Source organism: Phyllobates terribilis, unplaced genomic scaffold (assembly GCF_046119375.1).
Source record: "Phyllobates terribilis strain yellow unplaced genomic scaffold, ASM4611937v1 Scaffold_5__5_contigs__length_657084704, whole genome shotgun sequence".
Taxonomy (NCBI): Eukaryota; Metazoa; Chordata; class Amphibia; order Anura; family Dendrobatidae; genus Phyllobates; species Phyllobates terribilis.
In genome coordinates this window covers 158,278,232-158,284,370 of record NW_027362765.1, presented here as the reverse complement: position 1 = coordinate 158,284,370, position 6,139 = coordinate 158,278,232, and the positions used below count along the sequence as shown (strand labels likewise).

Here is a 6,139-nt window from a genome sequence, read left to right as displayed (position 1 = left end):
CATTAAGCCTTTCTTTTTGCACGATGCAGTGATTCACATGTATTTTATAGTACACAGTCTTAATGTCTGTATTGTATATATTCTTTTACCTTATCTAACTTATATTTGTAATTTTGGGTGTACACATTTAGATACATACACACATGTATGATGTCACTTTTTATGGCTGTATATATACATGACTACATTTTTTGTGACATATCTTCTTCACTTATCCATATTCACCTATGGTCTGTGACACAGACACTTTCTTGCACCTTATTTACATATTCTTTTCTTTTTTTATTTTTAAGCACTATTTCACTTTACCCGCGGTTTTTGGTGTACACATGATAGTGTGTTCATGTATTCTGTACAAATGTGTTTGGATTTTATCCTGTATTATATATAATTCACTTAGGTACAAGTACATTAAATAATATGGATAAACACATATAGGTAGGGCTGTTATATGGATTATTAGGTTGACATAAATTTGATGAATGCAAAGTACCTTTGAGGTTCCATTATGTATAGATGCACTGATATTATATTATATATATAGTTTGTATATCTGATTTTTTTTATCTGTTATTGCCATATGTATCATATTAATATTATACTCTTCAATATAAATCCTGATTGACATCTGCATATGTATTGCTTATTACATTTGTATTCAAATATATGATGTTAAATACAATCATGACTAACATCTGGCATTCAAATGACAGCAGGCAGGTGGGCGCATGCGCCCTCTGTACACCGGCTTGCTCCCTGCCTAAATGCGGTTCGGATCACCTGGTCATGTGACTCATCAAGTGACTGATGATGTCCTGGGCTGCATGACACGGGAGCCAGCTGACTACCAGGTCCTTCTGGAACAGGATGCGTCATCAGACCTCTACCCTACTCTCATTGGCTCGTGTTCTATTTATACAGCCAGTCTCGAAATAGATGCCACCCACTATTGAAGGTTTGTTCTGAAACGTGCATCGGGGTTGGCGCCACACTAGCTGCTGGGTACCATAACTGATGTGACTTTTCCCTTGTACCCTTTATGTCAGAAATCTCAGTATATTAGCTTCTTAATCTGTGGATTTATTACAATATGCAGGTACTTTATATATGCACATATATATATTTGAATTCTGATGTAGATGTATACTCTTCACAGCAACAGGTCTGATATCTCTTCACCAAATACTACATGTATAGCTATATCCTTTTTGACTTTTGTGAGGCAGTTAAGTGAATCATAGAAACATAGAAACATACTGAACCCACTGGAGAGAATTGTAATTACAGCCACAGCTGTGGTTACAACGCAAAATAAAATTGTGGACTTGGTCAAGCTATTTGACCAAGTCAGATTTAGGAAAACCAGACATGGGCTTTTATTTTTGGAGAGATCTGAAGGAAGGTAGTAGGACAGATCTCTTTCTCCCTTCCGGGTCTTGCAAGTGGTCCGTGGCCACAATTCCCAATTAATCCTGCTAATAAGAGTTGAGTCTGTCATTGTTGATTTGCAAGCAGCATATCAAGAGGTCTCTGTTTATGCCTGTGTGTGAAGACTGAACACAGACCTGAACCAGAAAGAGCAAAGCCATTACCGCACTCGCGAGTTACACAATAGTGCAGTCACCCATAGTGACGGACTGATATGGTCATTCCAGCTGTGAACCGGATGATAACATTTGGATATATTTTGCAATTTGCAAATAAAGAAATTCAAGTTGAACTTTCTGGGGGTCACTGCCTCATCACTGCACGGATGTGAAAAAAGCTTCCTTATACTTTGCAATTCAGCACTTTAAATGGGGTTTTATAGCTTACTAGCTGTACTACCCGGCTTCACCCGGGTAAATAACTGCTGTTAGCAAAATAGAATGCGTTAACAAGAATTTATTCTCCACACAAAAAACACAAAACAGATAGAAATGTAATTATTAAAAGGCAAAAACTAAGCTAATAGAAGCATTTCGCAACATATATTTCAACACCAGAGATATTCCACACAGATTTAACTAAGTTGGCCAAGTAATGTGAAGTAATCTTCTACTCCTTATTCGAGAGCCTTTTGATAAACAACATTCTTCCTTCAGGTGCAAACACGAACAGATTTTTGGCTGTTCCAACTCTTGAACAGGCCACATAAAGTTGACCATGAGAAAAGCATGGAGATTGTAAATCGATTCCAACTACTTTCAAGGACTGTTCCTGAGCCTTGTTGATGGACATAGCAAATGCCAGTCGAACAGGAAACTGGAGGCGTTTAAAATCAAAAGGCAAATCAGTTGGAATGAATCAAGAGTCTTGTTCCATTACACAGCTTTGGTGGATCCAAATTTCTCAATAGCAGAATAGGTGCTCCAGGTTTTAGAAAGAGGTTGTGAGGAGGAAGTCCTTGTTGCTCAAAGGAATTGAGGAACTCAGTTGGATAAAATAATGCTTGAGCAGGGTCTATTACTGTATCCACTGACTTGTAGGTTGTGCACACACCTGGAAGGAGATTTAGAATTTGAAGATTGATCTTGTTGACACTGTCATTTTTGGGAGCTAGAATAGCCCTTTCACACAGCCAGCCAGAATTTTTGAAGTGGAGTTGAATGTTTGGAAAAACCTTTGCTTTCAACTCCTCAATGGAAGTCACAATGCAACAAAAGTTGCTTGGGAAGGTGATCTGTCCAGTGGTTGAGTTTACTGGTGCCTTGCCATCTCCAATAGTCAACAGCTGGCTCGAAAACAGTCCAGCAGAAACATCGCCTGTCATGTAGACCCTCATGTTTGTGTTCAGTGACATTTTCTTTACTTTTCTCCAAAGGTACGATGCTTTGAGACAGGCATTCAGTTCGTCTGCATGGGGTTGATCTTGGAATAACAGGTAGTGTTTGGCGGAAGTCATCTGCCAAAACAACAACTACTCCTCCCATGATATATTTGTTGCTACGCAGGTCTTGCAGCAGTCTGTCCACTGCTTCCAGAGCCCTTTTGTGTGATATGGTGCATTCATCCCAAATGATGGCACTGCATTTTTGAAGCAATTTGGCCAGTGCTGATCCCTTGGCAATAATACACACGGGGCTGTCACTATGAGACAGGTTAAGTGGTAGTTTGAATGTCGAATGTGCTGTCCTGCCACCTTTTAAAAGCGTAGCTGCAATTCCAGAAGATGCCACTGCAAGTGTAATCTTTTTTTGTTGTCGAAATTTTGCCAGGAGCAAGTTGATTACAAATGTCTTTTCTGTTCCACCTGGAGCATCAAGGAAGACAATCCCACCTTTGTTGGTTTCACTGAAACTTAAAATGTAGTTATAGGCGTCCCTTTGATCTGGTACCAATATTGGCTCGTTCTGAGACACAAATGATGTCAGTTCATCAATATTGTAGTTTGTTTCTAGGAAAATCTCCCTACACTTTTGGATGCCTTCAGGATTTCTTATTGGTGCAGGCAAACCAAGCAATTGTAAGGCTTTTCCTGACATTGCTATGCACTGACCTTCAAGGAGCATTAAAGTTTCATTGAACATTTCCTCAGTAAAGTTGATGAGTTGCTGAGGATTTTCCCTTCTAATCTGCATGAGGATGTCCTCACTGAGATCAGTTTTGTACTTTGTCCAAATCTCAAGAGGATTTGAAATGCTACAGGTTGTTAGAATAATAGCAAAGACGTGTCTTAGTCGCTTTGGGGTTTGTGTGGCTGCTGCTTCACTGAGGGTCATGTCCCAGTGTCCATCATTTTCCAAAAGTCCTTTTCTTTGGCAAGCTTCCCTGAATGTTTCACACACATGGCCTCCGACTGTCTTCAGGTCAGAAAATGATGTAGGGCCTTTGACAACATGAAGTGACATGCAAAGGTAGAAGCACTCTGCATTTGACGGATGAACAGTGTAGACGCGACCAAGAGTATCAGTAGCTTTCACCCCTGGATAGCCTTCAATATCAAGCCCACGTTTCCTCCGTTCCAGTGTTTTTCTGGAGGCATTCCAAGTGTAGTATTTTGGTAAATCACAGTAGAGAATTGTTTTTGCAAAAGGGTTTTGTTGACACAGCTAAAAAAATGCCAAGAGGGGGGTCTTAGGTGGTGTTGAGAGCTGCTGCTGCAAGTTTGCTGGGTTAAAGTAAATTCTCTGTCCATTTTCCAAGTGCACACTCAGATGCACAACTGGTGGGCATGAATGGAGAATCCTAGTATTCTCCAAACAGCTTCATTGCTGCTTATGTACCTGCCGATCTGGAATGCCTCCACTTCATCAATAATAGGTCCATTTTTCTGGAGTTCAAAAACTGCTTGATCACTTCCTTTGTGGACAAATTTGCAGATATACTTGATTTCACAGAGTGGCAAGATTCGACATTTATGTGGGCCTGGAAGATTTTTGAGAGCAAAGGGTTGTAAGGCACTACCCACCTGTTGTCAATTTCTATCTCTTGGAGTAATGATCCAACACGCATTTAGAGCTTTGCTATGAAACCACCATCCCCTGGCTTTCTTCTTTGGTAGACTGGATATCCATCTTGTCCTGTTTGGGTTTCTTGGACCAGGGATCGTGGGTAATGCTTTGAACACCTGCCATCAATCATACAGGGAGAATTTTTGTTCAGACTCCCACACGGACCATGGATCATGTTTTTTGTGATGGTGTCAAACAGCAATGGGTCAATCTGAGGGTCTGGCAATTCGGCACTGATGATATTGTCAATTTCGGTAGGCTGTATTTTTTGCTTCAGCAAAATCAAGATGTGGGCGTGAGGAAGGCCTCTTTTTTGCCATTCAACTGAATACATCCAGCACTGCGTCTCACCATAAATATGTGATTTTGTGATAAGATTAGTCATTTTTTAAAGTTTCTGTTTGAAAACCCGAGCAATAAGGTCATGGCGATTCACTGTTTTTTGGCCCGGCAACAGGTGCCCTCCAGTTTCCTTCCAGGCAGGATTGCAAGTAAAGGTGATGAAAAGATCTGGACGGCCATACTTTCTCACATAAGTCATTGCATCCTGTGTGTATTCATGCATGTGTCGTGGGCTTCCAGTGACAGTTGATGGAAGAATAACCATTTTCCCCAACTCTTTTGGATCAGCATAATTTGCAACAGCATCTCTAAGGTGAATATATTCCTCTGCCCTGAGCTTCTTTTGATTTAGTCGGATATATAAAAGATGTTCACTCTCAATCTTTGCATACATGTCAACAATAAATTGGTGGAAGAGGTGTTTGCATTTCAAGATGTAATTTTCCTCTGCAAATCTTGTCATGATCCTATATGCATAGAAGTCCATGGCAGACACTTTTTTTCCTGAAGGGTTGCCTGTTGTAGGATCTGTCTGAGGTATTCCAAAGTGATAGCCATCCTGTCCCTGCCAAAAGATGATTGGATATTGCAGAGCATCATAGGACCTGTGAGTTTCTGCTACTCGTTGCAAACTATTGTTCCTTTTCTGAAGCACAATGTCACGGCTTTGAAAATCATTACCTACAATCAAGATGGCTACCTCATCAAATGTGGGAGCATTGAAACGTCGCTGATGTTCACCTTGTGGTGTTTTGTCAGCTCGAATGACAACCTTGTAATCGTAATTTGGCATGCTTTCAAGTGCAGTCTTGAAAAGTTGAACATATACATTGTTGGATTGAAGGAACTGCTGAAAAATAGTGACAATATCAAGGCGAGTGTTAGGAATTAAAGAGCATCTCCGCTGAGCCTCTTCTTCTGCATTTCCCATAAAGAAGAGTTGAAGAAATTGAGGTTCTTCTCCTTGTAATGGAAGCTGTGAGCCAATTGAGTGGTAAACCTGTCCTTGAACTTTAAATGTCGGCATAAATCCTGTTGTAAACATTTCTTTTGTTGCACCAAATGATGTCATTTGGAAGCAGGAGTTGTACTTCCTAATGTTGTCCAAGAAATGCTTTGATATTGTACTGGTACCTGTCATCAGAGACTTTAGAGGATCCAGTGGTGACAGGAGAGGTGGAAGTTTTATCTTGCCATTTGCACAGCATAAACCTGGCGGTTCATCTTTCCATTTCAGGGCACTGCAGTACATGCAGACCACATCCATTTTTCCTATCTGAACTTTAGGATTATCCTGATAGTTTATGTCTGACTGGTAACAAAAGGCAGCATGTTTCAAATCTCCAACCATTTCCTGTGCCCTG

The 6,139-nt window shown here is 40.4% G+C and overlaps 1 pseudogene; it reads right to left on the bottom strand.

The window, feature by feature from the left end:
* Positions 1-2,272: 2,272 nt before the first annotated feature.
* On the bottom strand, positions 2,273-5,820 carry LOC141271499 (uncharacterized; annotated as a pseudogene).
* Positions 5,821-6,139: the final 319 nt, after the last annotated feature.